Source organism: Oncorhynchus keta, chromosome 17 (genome assembly GCF_023373465.1).
Source record: "Oncorhynchus keta strain PuntledgeMale-10-30-2019 chromosome 17, Oket_V2, whole genome shotgun sequence".
Classification (NCBI taxonomy): domain Eukaryota; kingdom Metazoa; phylum Chordata; class Actinopteri; order Salmoniformes; family Salmonidae; genus Oncorhynchus; species Oncorhynchus keta.
In genome coordinates, this window is record NC_068437.1 from 37,031,065 (window position 1) to 37,044,528 (window position 13,464).

At 44.8% G+C, this 13,464-nt stretch overlaps 1 long non-coding RNA gene across 2 annotated transcripts; it reads left to right on the forward strand.

Annotated features, from left to right (window-relative positions):
* The first annotated feature begins 9,007 nt into the window (after positions 1–9,007).
* On the forward strand, positions 9,008–10,664 carry LOC127908272 (uncharacterized). Of its 2 annotated transcripts, XR_008066529.1 has the most exons (5): positions 9,008–9,376; positions 9,471–9,564; positions 9,612–9,940; positions 9,988–10,081; positions 10,176–10,664. It is a non-coding gene; the product is annotated as an uncharacterized LOC127908272 (long non-coding RNA). The 2 variants fall into 2 exon arrangements; XR_008066530.1 differs by lacking the exon at positions 9,988–10,081.
* The last annotated feature ends 2,800 nt before the right edge of the window (positions 10,665–13,464 follow it).

Genomic DNA, 13,464 nt, shown 5'->3' on the forward strand with positions numbered 1-13,464 from the left:
AAGTATTATTATTACTTTGAGGGTAGATTCCAAATGTACGATAAGTTTGACTCTCTCTGTCCCTCTCGCTTCCTGACCCCTCCCTTTTGATAACCAAGCAATCGTGCTGTTGTTAGTCCACTAGGGACCTGTTTCCATTGTATTAAGTTTGTAATCAATACTTTTTCTCATGTATTAAGTTTGTATGTATTCTGTGTTATTATTTATTTAGTTAGTAAATAAATAATTAAACCAATTTGTGTGGTACTGAATGATAGTAAGGTTAGGGTTCTTGTGGATTCAAGAAGTCTGTGACGTTCAGAATGAGACTGATATGAGGTAATGATTCATAAGTGACTGTTATCGATATATAACATATATTTATATATCTTTAGAGTTTAATTCGGGAGATGGTAATTCGTTAAACAACTTCTTCCGTGGTGCCCCAAATTCCCAATGAGTTAATTGAGACTGTAACATTTACATTACATTTACATTTAAGTCATTTGAGGCTCTTATAATGATTCTTATGACAACCAGTGGAACAGCCACTGCATCTAAATCTTGTTGGGGGAGAAGGGGGGTGAGAAGGATTATATATACCCTATCCTAGGTATTCCTTAGGTGGGGTTTATTTAGGTGGTGATTATCTTTAGGGAGTTTGTTCCACCATTGGGGGCCAGAGCAGCGAACAGTTTTGACTGGGCTGAGCGGGAACTGTACTTCCTCAGTGGTGGGGAGGCGAGCAGGCCAGAGGTGGATGAACGCAAACAGAGCCTGGAGGTACTGAGGTGCCGTTCCCCTCACAGCTCCGTAGGCGAGCACCATGGTCCAAACTGGAAGCCAGTGGAGAGAGCGGAGGAGCCGTGAGAGAACTTGGGAAGGTTGAACACCAGAGTTAAGTTTGTTTAATACAGTAATGACGGGAGATGACAAGTGCCTTTAGGACCTGCGCCGCTTCCTGTGTGGTAACAATTAAACATAGTTAGTTGATTAGATAAATAACAGTCATCACATTAATGCAAGTCACGTCACGAGACTAACATTAGCTATGTCATTCAGCTGAGAAAACACAATGGAGCTGGAGGTACTGGAGACTAAGACACTTTCAATAAGAGTTGAGGAGCTGGGGGCTGAGTGGGAAGCTAACAAGTGGGAGTTTTACACACACATTCACCAATTAATCAAGTAACACACACACTAACACATCAAGTAACACACACACACACACCCAAACACACTAATGCAATGTATAGAATACAGCCAGCACACCCTGACTTTACAGACCTGACCTTGCTACCTCATCACTCACAACAGCTGAGTGAATGAAAAGACTTCTTGGCTATTTCCATTATTTTAGGAAAGGCTCATTTGTGCTGTGGTGAAATGTGTCTGGTGTCGGGTTCAACCGGAGGTTCAGACCCCCTCGCAGCCAAAGGCATGGCTCTTTAGCCGTAAACAGCATCACACCTTCCAGAGGGGTGTTAATCCTTTGCCACACACTCACTCACTCACTCACTCACTCACTCACTCACTCACTCACTCACTCACTCACACACTCACACACTCACCCATTCTCACACACACTCATACGCTCACTCACAGGCCAGAGCAGCAGGCTCTGTGACACAGATCTTATATAACGTGTGCTGGTAATGAAAGGTCTGTGAACACTATAGCCCCAATGAGCTGCAGAGGATTGCAGCAGGCCACAATGGTGCCCCAGTGACCAATATCCCTGTATGTGCCCCATCTGTCTGTTTGTGGGATGATGCTTATTTTGGCTACCCTTAAGTCGGCCTAGCAGTGTGTGTGTCTGCTTGTCCCTGGCCGGGTTTCCCCTCTCCGGTAGCAGCTGGACAGGGGAACTATATCCTGCTGGACCCGTCTGCTGCCTGTCTGCTGCTCTGCTGTCCGCTATGTGAGGCCTGGAGAGGAGAAAAGGAGTCCCACAGCCCAGTGTTATTGTTTCCATGGAGGCTGGGTGGATGGCTGGTGGACGGTCCGACCACAAGACTCTTTGTTGTGCACCGTCTCCTGTGGCCTGCCTCTACTCTGTGGCCTGCCTCGGAGTATGGGGCTGGGCAGCTAGCGCTGCTGATGGAGCGAACAGGGCTGTGAAGTAGTGATTATAGCGGCAAGGGGGGAGGAGGAGAGGGATGGAAAGAAAGCGGGATTAGGGTTGACAGAGAGAGGGAGAGAGGAGAAAGTGTAAGAAACTTTCAGACAGAGAGGATGAAAAATAAGAAAGGAAAGGGCATATGGAGAGAGGAGGTGAGGAGGGAGGGAGCAGGACACATGGAGGTGAGGAGGTGAGGAGGGAGGGAGCAGGACACATGGAGAGAGGAGGTGAGGAGGGAGGGAGCAGGACACATGGAGAGAGGAGGTGAGGAGGGAGGGAGCAGGACACATGGAGAGAGGAGGTGAGGAGCGAGGGAGCAGGACACATGGAGAGAGGAGGTGAGGAGGGAGGGAGCAGGACACATGGAGAGAGGAGGTGAGGAGGGAGGGAGCAGGACATATGGAGAAAGTAGGGGAGGAGGTGTGGTGGTGAGGAGGGATTTGACTCTTCTCATCCAGGGCCCATAAAACTCCATCCATACTTATTGAACTATTCCTAAAACCATGAAAATGATAATAGCAGGAAGAAATGGTGAGGAGAAAGGAAAGAGGGAGGAGAAGAATGACTATATAATTATACCTCCTCCCAATGTCCCTTTCCTCTGCAGTGTGTATGGGTCTATTAAGCAGTATACAGACACTAATGTCACACCCCCCCCTGTCCTTTAACAGTAGGGGTCAGAGTAAACAGGACATTACCATCATCAGCACACCCACCAAAGGCACAGCACCATAACACACTGTGACAAAGCAGGGGCCTACTGCAGACAGCTACTGTGTGTGTCAGGACTGGATATCCTTGGTAATGACTAGCGAGGGCCATCGGGGACTATCAGCTTTCTCCTGGATACACAAACAATGGCTTTAAAGACTCAATGTATTTAACAGCCCAGCTATCAATCTACTGCCTCTTGGCCAAAAGCCACCCTGTTCCCCATTTAGTGCACTACTTATAACCAGAGCCTATAGGGGAGCCAAGGGGATAGGGTGTCAGTTGGGAGTGTTTTCCTGCCTGCCTCCTCCAGCTTCTAAAGCCTTCTAGTTGTATATGGCCCACTATCAGCCTTCAGTCAGGAGAACCAGCCCACTATCAGCCTTCAGGAAGGAGAGACAGCCCATTACTAGCCTTCAGTAAGGAGAGCCAGCCCACTATCAGCCTTCAGTAAGGAGAGACAGCCATTACTAGCCTTCAGTAAGGAGAGACAGCCCACTACTAGCCTTCAGTAAGGAGAGCCAGCCCACTATCAGCCTTCAGTAAGGAGTGCCAGCCCACTATCAGACTTCAGTAAGGATGGCCAGCCCACTATCAGCCTTCAGAAAGGAGAGCCAGCCCACTACTAGCCTTCAGTAAGGAGAGCCAGTCCACTATCAGCATTCAGAAAGGAGAGCCAGCCCACTATCAGCATTCAGAAAGGAGAGCCAGCCCACTATCAGCATTCAGAAAGGAGAGCCAGCCCACTATCAGCATTCAGAAAGGAGAGCCAGCCCACTATCAGCATTCAGAAAGGAGAGGCAGCCCGCTATCAGCATTCAGAAAGGAGAGCCAGCCCACTATCAGCCTTCAGGAAGGAGAGCCAGCCCGCTATCAGCCTTCAGTAAGGAGAGCCAGCCCACTACTAGCCTTCAGAAAGGAGAGCCAGCCCACTATCAGCCTTCAGTAAGGAGAGACAGCCCACTACTAGCCTTCAGTAAGGAGAGCCAGACCACTATCAGCCTTCAGAAATGAGAGCCAGCCCGCTATCAGCATTCAGAAAGGAGAGCCAGCCCGCTATCAGCATTCAGAAAGGAGAGCCAGCCCGCTATCAGCGTGACGCTTATCTGCAAGTTCCTGTACAGCGAAAAGACAACACCAGACCTTGTTAAAAATGTGTTTACTTCTTTCAAGGAACTTTTTTTTAACAAGGCCAAAAGGCCCATTCAGAGAGGAGAAAATTCAGCTTAGTTTTTATTGGAGAGAGAAAGGGAGAGTGAGGGAGCATTTCCCCCTGACGTGTGCCAGACAGAGTGCTTTTATTAGGAGTGATAGTATTGCTGTGTGTGTGTGTGCATGCGTGCAACCATGAGTGTGTACACAGTGTGTATGTGCCCACATGTGTCCACGTCCATAAGGGTGGTGTGTGTACCTGTCTGCATATTTGTTTGATTACACAGCTGGAAGCTGAGAGCAGATTCACTTCACCTGACACGTGTTCCATCAGGGGAGGAGGCTGTCGGCTATAGTGAAGTGATCCCACTATGAGGCAGACCGGGTCTGGCACCCACTCCCCAAAACAAGACGACTTCACTTACTCAAATATCTCGGCATCAAGACTCAAACGTTGGGCCAAATCCCTATAAACCCCTGCCAGTTTTACTTAGGGCAGCAAATGGTTCCTTCTCTAAAACTCTCTGATAGCTGATTGCTGTGGCAGGACAGATGGATCTGCAGAGTGGCCTACAGCCCAGTTTCCAGCTCATTCACGGTTCCTCTCTCTCCCTCTCCATCCCTATTCCTCCAACAGCCAATCCACACTCTCCTTCCTCAGCTACTGCTACCCAAGTAAATACTACTTAACCTTAATGGGAAAACATTCCAATATAACCTGCTACAAGCTATGCTAGAAATGAACATGAAGACGTTACACGGACCCAACAGCTAGAAGGATATGCATCCGAAGGGGGGCAGCTAGATGGCGGCAGCGGGGGGAAGCACAGAGCTGCAGTCATGGCACTGTCTGTCAGTGGATCTTTTGTGGGTCTTTCCAATGACTACAGCCAGGTGATCAGTTATGGTTTGCTGATATTATCACCCAGTCAGCACTGGTAACCATCCTCTCCGTCAGATTGTATTTCTAGAAGTGAGTGGGTGGAGTCGGGAGATGTGCGTGCCTCAGTCACCTCAGTACTAAATCAAATCAAATGTATTTATATAGCCCTTCGTACATCAGCTGATATCTCAAAGTGCTGTACAGAAACCCAGCCTAAAACCCCAAACAGCAAACAATGCAGGTGTAAAAGCACGGTGGCTAGGAAAAACTCCCTAGAAAGGCCAAAACCTAGGAAGAAACCTAGAGAGGAACCGGGCTATGTGGGGTGGCCAGTCCTCTTCTGGCTGTGCCGGGTAGAGATTATAACAGAACATGACCAAGATGTTCAAATGTTCATAAATGACCAGCATGGTCGAATAATAATAAGGCAGAACAGTTGAAACTGGAGCAGCAGCACAGTCAGGTGGACTGGGGACAGCAAGGAGCCATCATGTCAGGTAGTCCTGGGGCACGGTCCTAGGGCTCAGGTCCTCCAAGAGAGAGAAAGAAAGAGAGAATTAGAGAGAGCATATGTGGGGTGGCCAGTCCTCTTCTGGCTGTGCCGGGTGGAGATTATAACAGAACGTGGCCAAGATGTTCAAATGTTCATAAATGACCAGCATGGTTGAATAATAGTAAGGCAGAACAGTTGAAACTGGAGCAGTGCCCTGTTATGTTACTGCCTATTCACTCAATCTGTTGCCAGCTAGCCAGGATAATAGCAATACAGACAACATAAGATAACTACATAAACAAACTTTTAACTTAATAGTTATCAGCTAGCTAAATGTGAATAGTAATAATCTAACTAGCCAGCTAGTTTAACAGGTAAAAATGGCTTAAAACTAATGTTATGCTAGTAGATGACTACGTATAAATTATTTGTGGCTAGCTAACTACCAATTATTCATGGAGAGCTAGCTAGGGGTGAACGTCTGAACGAGTCCTGGATTTTTGGAGTAGACTTTGACTCCTGACTCTGACTCCGACTTCAACTAATGTCGAGATGATAATAGGCTGCACATAACTCTTGGCTGCCAAATGTATAGGTGTCCCCATAATATGTAAATTGAGGAAGTGTGATCATAATCATTATTTTAGTGATCCATGATAGACGTCCCTCCTAATAGAAATGCTCCCCATCCTGCTGATTTGAGCTGCTGGACAGTATTTGCACTTGAGATTTATTTATGGATGAGAACGTGAACTTGCCATTTACGAAAAATGTAGCTCAGTGGGCAATCGGGGATGCTCTACTTTGCGATCTATTGCCTTGCTAGAACACCAACAGCCAGGGTTTCATTAAATAAGCTATAGGCACAATACTTTTTATTGCACAGGTCTAATTAAACTCACTCATTTGGCGATGTTCAACTTCAATTCACTGGCACAATGTAGAATAGTTTAGCCATAGGCCTACTCATTGATAGGCTCATCTACACTGTAATACACTATATTGCTAGATACAGATGACCAATATATAGCCTATGAGCATGGTTCCGACTGTCTGTTTGCCTGGTCCTTCTCTTCGCTATGAAATATGTGAGTGTGTGTTCAGTCTTTGGTCTATTGGGTGCAGAATAGCTTAGCCTACTCATTGATAGCCCCTACTTTAGTGAACATGCAAGAAGTCATTGCATGCCAAGAAAATGCGAGATACGTCATTGAGAGGTACAGCTTTGAGTACTGATGCCCAGCTCTGACTGGGACCATGTTTATGTTCCCTCAGCCCATTGATGTACACAGGTATTTTGGTGAGTTGATCCACTGTTGAATTAATTAATAAATAAGGACCATCAATACCAGATCTAATGCATGTTTATTGTAACACATCATTTTTCAATAAATGTCATATACAGTGGGGCAAAAAAGTATTTATTCAGCCACCAATTGTGCAAGTTCTCCCACTTAAAAGGATGAGAGAGGCCTGTAATTTGCATCATAGGTACACTTCAACTATGACAGACAAAATGAGGAAGAAAAATCCAGAAAATCACATTTTCCACCATAATTTGCAAATAAATTAATAAAAAATCCTACAATGTGATTTTCTGGATTTTTTTTCTCATTTTGTATGTCATAGTTGAAGTGTACCTATGATGAAAATTACAGGCCTCTCTCATTTTTTTTTGCTATAGGACTGTCTCAGAGTGGTCTGAGTGGGGAGGAGTCCTTTTAAGCACTCTGGTCGGAAAGGCAGTTCCATCACACTGACACACTCTTCTGACCTCATTAGGGGTGTGGCTCAGTTAATGTGCAACGGACATGAATAATCATTATCTCATGAGACAACCAAAACAACATTCCTATCTTAACAAAAATAGTTTCCTAATTCTTCATATTGTATTAACATATATATATTTTAAATGTTTTAATTTTATTTAACCTTTATTTAACTAGGCAAGTCAGTTAAGAACAAATTCTTATTTACAATGACGGCCTAGGAACAGTGGGTTAACTGCCTTGTTCAGGGGCAGAACGACAGATTTTTGGAATCATGTAGTAACCAAAAAAGTGTTAAACAAATCAAAATATATTTTATATTTGAAATTCTTCAAAGTAGCCACCCTTTGCCTTGGTGACAGCTTTGCACATTCTTGGCATTCTCTCAATCAGCTTCACCTGGAATGCTTTTCCAACAGTCTTGAAGGAGTTCCCACATATGCTGAGAACTTGTTGGCGCTTTTCCTTCACTCTGCAGTCCAACTCATCCCAAACCATCTCAATTGGGTTGAGGTCAGGTGATTGTGGAGGCCAGGTCATCAGATGCAGCTCTCCTTCTTTGTCAAATAGCCTGGAGGTGTGTTGGGTCATTGTCCTGGTACTGTATATATATATATATGCACAGTTTGGGTAGGTTACTTTTGAAATGTAATCCGTTACAGTTACCTGTCCAAAATTGTAATCAGTAATGTAACTTTTGGATAATCCAAATTTAGTAACATAATCTGATTACATTCAGTTACTTTTAGATTATTTTCCCCTTAAGAGGCATTATGCCTCACAGCACACTCCCATACCATCACTTCTTACACACAAATGTATGTTACCAATTGAACGACATCTATTGCAGGATAAATCAATGTTAAAGTTAACATAGATGGCCATATATGGATGTTACATTTTACTTTATTGGTTGGTTATGTAGGCTTCTTCTAACCCATCGCTTTCTACTCCATACATTAATATGATTCAATTATATCTTTACATTAAAATGTATCATTTATAAGTCCAAAAATGGATGTAGCAACTACAGATTCTCCCTTTAAGTGAAACAAAAGTGTGTGAGTTTGAGCTTGTCTCCATTAGGCCTGTGGATTTTTTTTTAGCACCATGAATTAGATTGAGCAATAAAAGCCCCACTTTTATTCCATAGGCTGTGTTCCACACTATGCAGTTGTTGTAAGAGCACGTTTTTCACTGGCTGTCCACTGGTTTCAAAAACAATGATTGTAAGGCAGCTTAACCTTCTTGAACTCAACCATTATTGGGTTCAAATACACATTTACATTTGTGAACAGCCATCCTCAACAACCACAATCCGCTGTGTAGATATCAATAATAAGTGATATCTGTATCGCCGTTGACTACACCACTGCTGTCGTCCTTACCTCCAAGTGTTTATTCAAGTTGGATAATCTTTGGATGCTGACAGCAGTCACACCATTGGAAGCCATAGCTTGAACTGTTGCCTACAAAAGCCTATTCCTGCTCTTTTCCCGTGATCCATCAAACACATTTGATGTGTCAACATAGTGGTCTGACTAGCTCAGACTTGCTCAGGTGGAACAAACTTAAACTTGGCTTCTTTTTTCAAAGCTGATTTGAATGCTATTAAGAAAACAGAGAAGTGTCAAAGATTTTTTTGCGCTAACATTCTTTCTGAATTTAAAAGTAATCCTAATTTGATAACAATATTTTTGCTGGTAATGTAACGGATTACAGTTACCGTTTTTTGTAATCCCTTACATATACAGGTATTTGTGTGTATATGTGTATATATAATTATATGATGGTGTGTATAGACATTATGGACAGTATATGAATAGAAAAGGTATGTACAGCAGTAATTATATAGGACGGGCCTTGACTACAATAGAGTATATGCATATGAAGTGAGTAAAACAGTATGTAAACACGATTAATTAAAGCAACCCGTGTTCAATGATGATCTACATAGGGCAGCAGTCTCTAAGGTGCATGGTTGAGTACCGGGTGGTAGCCAGCTAGTAACAGTGACTAAGTTCAGGGCAAGGTATTGGGCGGAGGCCAGCTAGTAACAGTGACTAAGTTCAGGGCAAGGTATTGGGCGGAGGCCAGCTAGTAACAGTGACTAAGTTCAGGGCAAGGTATTGGGCGGAGGCCAGCTAGTAACAGTGACTAAGTTCAGGGCAAGGTATTGGGCGGAGGCCAGCTAGTAACAGTGACTAAGTTCAGGGCAAGGTATTGGGCGGAGGCCAGCTAGTAACAGTGACTAAGTTCAGGGCAAGGTATTGGGCAGAGGCCAGCTAGTAACAGTGACTAAGTTCAGGGCAAGGTATTGGGCAGAGGCCAGCTAGTAACAGTGACTAAGTTCAGGGCAAGGTATTGGGCGGAGGCCAGCTAGTAACAGTGACTAAGTTCAGGGCAAGGTATTGGGCGGAGGCCAGCTAGTAACAGTGACTAAGTTCAGGGCAAGGTATTGGACGGAGGCCAGCTAGTAACAGTGACTAAGTTCATGGCAAGGTATTGGGCGGAGGCCAGCTAGTAACAGTGACTAAGTTCAGGGCAAGGTATTGGGCGGAGGCCAGCTAGTAACAGTGACTAAGTTCAGGGCAAGGTATTGGGCGGAGGCCAGCTAGTAACAGTGACTAAGTTCAGGGCAAGGTATTGGGCGGAGGCCAGCTAGTAACAGTGACTAAGTTCAGGGCAAGGTATTGGGCGGAGGCCAGCTAGTAACAGTGACTAAGTTCAGGGCAAGGTATTGGGCGGAGGCCAGCTAGTAACAGTGACTAAGTTCAGGGCAAGGTATTGGGCGGAGGCCAGCTAGTAACAGTGACTAAGTTCAGGGCAAGGTATTGGGCGGAGGCCAGCTAGTAACAGTGACTAAGTTCATGGCAAGGTATTGGGCGGAGGCCAGCTAGTAACAGTGACTAAGTTCAGGGCAAGGTATTGGGCGGAGGCCAGCTAGTAACAGTGACTAAGTTCAGGGCAAGGTATTGGGCGGAGGCCAGTTAGTAACAGTGACTAAGTTCATGGCAAGGTATTGGGCGGAGGCCAGCTAGTAACAGTTACTAAGTTCAGGGCAAGGTATTGGGCGGAGGCCAGCTAGTAACAGTGACTAAGTTCAGGGCAAGGTATTGGGCGGAGGCCAGCTAGTAACAGTGACTAAGTTCAGGGCAAGGTATTGGGCGGAGGCCAGCTAGTAACAGTGACTAAGTTCATGGCAAGGTATTGGGCGGAGGCCAGCTAGTAACAGTGACTAAGTTCAGGGCAAGTTATTGGGCGGAGGCCAGCTAGTAACAGTGACTAAGTTCAGGGCAAGGTATTGGACGGAGGCCAGCTAGTGGTGACTATTTAACAGTCTGATGGCTTGGAGATAGAAGCCGTTTTCCGTCTCTCGGTCCTAGCTTTGAAGCACCTGTACTGTTTCCGCCTTCTAGATGGTAGCGGGGAGAACAAGCCACGGCCTGGGTGTCTGAGGCCCTTGTTGATCTTCTTGGCCTTCCTGTGACACCGGGTGCTGTAGATGTCCTGCAGGGCTGGCTATGTGGCCCTGTTGTTGTGGATGGGGCGGTGCTCCCTGCTGTCTCCTAAATTTTGTTGACATTGAAGGAGATTATATTTTGTTGGGGGCCCCGTGTTGAGGATCAGTGTAATGGAGGTGTTGTTGCCTACCTTCACCACCTGGCGTCGACCCATCAGGAAGTCCAGGATCCAGTTACACAGGGAGGGGTTCAGACCCAGGGTCCCGAACTTAGTGATGAGCTTGGAGGACCCTATGGTTTTAAAGGCTGACCTGTAGTCAATGAAAATAATTCTTACATATGTATTCCTCTTGTCCAGATGGGATAGGGCAGTGTGCAGTGCGATGGAGATTGCATCATCTGTGGATCTATCAGGTAAGGTGGAGTTGATATAATCCTTAACCAGCCTCTCAAAGCAGTTCATGATGACATAAGTGAGTGCTACAGGGCGATAGTAATTTAGTTCAGTTGCTTTCTTGGTTACAGGAATAATGGTGGACATCTTGAAGCTAGTGGGGACAACAGACTGGGACAGGGAGAGATTGAATATGTCCATAAATGTAACCTTTATTTAACAAGGCAAGTCAGTTAAGAACAAATTCTTATTTACAATGATGGCCTACCCCAGCCAAACCCTAACCCAGACGACGCTCTGCCAATTGTGCGCCGCCCTATGGGACTCCCAATCACGTGTGGTTGTGATATAGCCTGGAATCTAACCAGGGTCGGTAGTGACGCCTCTAGGGGGGAGAACAAGCCACAAGACTAGGGTTTCCGTCTGGGCCGACAGCCTTGCGAGGGTTAACACGTTTAAAGGTCTTACATTGGCCATGGAGAACAAGAGCTCACACTATGTTTTCCTCGAAGCGGGCGAAGAAGGTGTTTAGCTTATCAGGGAGCAAGGCATCGGTGTACGATGAAGCTGGTTTTCCATTTATAATCTGGGGTTGTCAGTAGACCCTGCCACATACGTCTTGTGTCTGAGCCGTTGAATTTCGACTCCACTCTGTCTCTGTACTGACTCTTTGCCTGTTTGATTGCCTTGCACGGGCTGTGTTCATGAAGTACCAAATAGAAGAAAACAAACTGAAACAGGGGTAACTACCTGGGCTTCTAATAAATGCACATTTTCATTTTCCGTTGTGAAACATTTTAAAACATTTTCTGTTGCATGCCCTAATGAACACAACCCTGGTTTAAACGATGAGACTCAACAGTCCAGGTGTTCAGTCAGAGACATAGTTGCAGAAAAGCTGTGATTATGTAAGTTCAACCCGCCAAAGCAATGTTTACCCAGCGTCTTTGTTTACAATCTACTGTCCGCTTACATACTTCTTAATCAGAGAACGAGAAGCAGCTATCTGTGAGGGGAGTCTACCTAGTAGTGGTAGGAGGTCTTTAGAGTACCTCAACCATTCTATAATTTTATTTGACCATGGTACACAGAGCTACTGCAAATTACAGTACTGCAAAGCTCATTGGATTGAATTGAGCCCAAGGACTCACTGAAGGACTCCATAGTAGAATCGGTGTGTGTGTGTAAAAAAAAGCAGCAGCCACTGATCGTTTCCTCAGCTTAGTGAAGGTTAGTTTGGAGCTTCAGAGCAGGTGGTGGAGAATGAATGAGAGATCTGTGATTTTCTGGGAATCAGCAGCATGTTGGAGTGCACTGATAGACCCCCACAATCAAGCCCCCTGGACTGCACCCCTTAGCCCTCCTGGTAGCCTCTTGGCCCCAACCCACAAAAACACGCACACAGTCGTACACACTAGCATGAGCACACAGTCACACACAAACACACATACGCAAACACACACACTACCTCAAGAAGGCCTACTGTGTGCCCCCATGCTGGGACTCTAAGGATAAATGGAGCTCTCTTCTCCCAATCCTCCACTTCCCCACCCCTCCATCACTTCATCCCCCCACTCCTCTACCGTTTCAGTCCTCTACCCCTCCAACCTGTACCCCTCTCCAACAGGCTTGTTAATGTGTCCACAAGGGGATGTGTCCACAAGTCTACAAAATGAAAATGTACCAAACATATGCTTTTAACATAGAAATCAATCAAAACTAATTACAAACAGTAGTTTTGATTAGCAAACTAGAGATAAACTGCATTCTCATAACACTGCAGAAATCAAACTAAATAATACTTAAAGATGCACTAGCTGTAACACACATTTCTATGTGAATTTGGTCGGTTACATATTGCAGTTTTCATTGTATTGGGTTACGGTTTATGTATTTTTGGATAAAGATAAATAGCCATCAGTATGTGAATATTAACAACAATCCAATGAGTCAACGAACCATTTACATACATTAATAACAGAACTCATAAATACTTACAGGTTGTTTTTTGGCAAGCCTTTCCTTGTGTGTACTGTTTTCAATTTAGTACTTTGATCAAAGCTTGTCTGACTGATATTGAGTTGTAGACTGGACTGCCAAGCTGCTATGCGGTGCCAGATATGCAGTAAAATACTTCTTAAGCAATACACCTTGTGCAATGAAATGCCCAATGTAATAAAACAAACAGTGTTAAACATAATTGAACACACCTTCACTATAACGGAATAACACACAGAAGCTTTTACTCTAAACATATATGGGTTCTAGAAAAATGCTATAAAAATAATAATGGTGGTCCTTCTGTAGCTCAGTTGGTAGAGCATGGTGCTTGTAATGCCAGGGTAGTGGGTTCGATCCCCGGGACCACCCATACGTAGAATGTATGCACACATGACTGTCGCTTTGGATAAAAGTGTCTGCTAAATGGCATATATTATTATTATTATTATATATTATAATATATTATTATTACTTTAGAATAATATAGGCCTACTGT